This window comes from Tamandua tetradactyla, chromosome 14 (genome assembly GCF_023851605.1).
Source record: "Tamandua tetradactyla isolate mTamTet1 chromosome 14, mTamTet1.pri, whole genome shotgun sequence".
NCBI classification, from domain to species: domain Eukaryota; kingdom Metazoa; phylum Chordata; class Mammalia; order Pilosa; family Myrmecophagidae; genus Tamandua; species Tamandua tetradactyla.
Genome location: NC_135340.1, coordinates 9805788 through 9807521, shown reverse-complemented (window position 1 = coordinate 9807521; position 1734 = coordinate 9805788).

Genomic DNA, 1734 nt, shown 5'->3' with positions numbered 1-1734 from the left:
ATTCCTAAACTAACTTGCTGAACCAAGCCAGTTCTAACCAAGCCAATTCCTATAACTGCCTGAGCAGGAACTTACATTTGCCTAAGTATGTAATCACTCAATGCATACTCAGTAATTTGACTATCTCTGCCCTTGTCAACTCAAGCTTTGCTTATTATCCTAAGGCTGTCTGCCTCTATCTGAATGTTGTAAAACATTGAAAGTTTCTAAAATTCAAGGACACAGATTTGAGGATGGCCGTCTTGTCTTTGCAAGGCTAGCCTTGACTAAATAAACTTTTCTCTTTGCAAAATCCTGATGTCTACCGATTGACTCTGTGCTCATCGGGCATGGAATCACTTTTGTGCCATAACAGTTTGGCACCCAACACGGGGCTGGGTCTCTGAGATCCCTACCTAGGATGCTGTAAGCCCATGAGATGGTGAGTATCAGCTGCCGACCCTGAGTGGCCAGTTAGATTCCTTTGTCCCCTTAGGCTCAGTGGACAGAAATCATCTCCATCCTCACTGGTGTAGCTGGTGCCAAAAGGGCTTCATTTGGGGAAGAGAAAGTGTTTTGGGAACAGATGTTTCTTGAGTGAGTGTATGTACCAACACTTTTTACAAAATCTCTTAAGTTTGCTTTTGGTTGTGTGCTAAAGTCCCACTTTGGTTTTTGGCTATTGGTTAAGATAGTGGGTTGAAGTCTCACCTTAAATAGGCCATTTGGTTATGGGGCACAGACCCCAAGATTTCTGAGAGTTAGCCATTAAAGTACTCACATAGTTCTTGGATTTGGTATTTGGTATTCTCATAATTGCTATTTTTGTAGTTAATTGTTTTAACTCCACCTAGGTGCCATGAATAATAATTGTAGTGTTGGTAAAGAGATTACAACCCTTTTGAATGTATTTTAAGCAACTGACCAATGTTAAGTTGTAAACCTATGAAAAAAAAAAGAGAATGATTCTAGAGAGAAAAACATTATGGTATAATTAGACTTATTTTAAAAAAAGGAAAAATGGAATGCTATACTAGGTGTACAATCTTTTGTGTCTTTGTATTAGAATAAGAATTCGCAGAATAAGGTACCAAATTGTGGTTCAAACTAGGGAGTTTTATATTTTTGTGCTTCTGTGTTTCATTTCTCACTTTCTATTTGTGTCTGTCTGCTTTTTAATGTATATTTTCCTACCTCTTTTTGGTAATACCAAATTAAATTTAAAAAATTGATAGCTCTATTCAAATTGCTTAATAATTTTATATATACTACTGGAGTCCCAGAAATTCAGGAAGCTGAGCTTCGGATGCTCTTTAACAGCTCCCTGTCTTTTCCCTCTCTGTTCTGGCTTAGCCGAACCCCCCGTTAATAATGATGAGTTTCCCCAAATCCTACTGAAGGTGCAGTGAGTCTTGCAAAGAATTCAGTCTTATCATTCAGACTTAAAACCCTGCTCACTTAGACCTTTACCAATTGATTTGCAGGACTGCTGATGAAGGCCATGCAGCAATCTAATAAACAAAACCATTTGAAAAGGAAAACAAAAAGACTGAGAAAAAAGAGATCCTCTCGTGCTGAAACTATAGCTATATAAGCCCAAATAACCCTCCAGGCGCCAAGGTTCTGGGCAACTTGTGATTACTACAGACAACCAAGACATTAGAAAAGAAAGTTCCTCACCTTACCCCAAAATAGCAGCACCTTTCTAAGAAAGCAAACTGTCTCTCAACACACTGCCTTCTAAGAACTTTATAT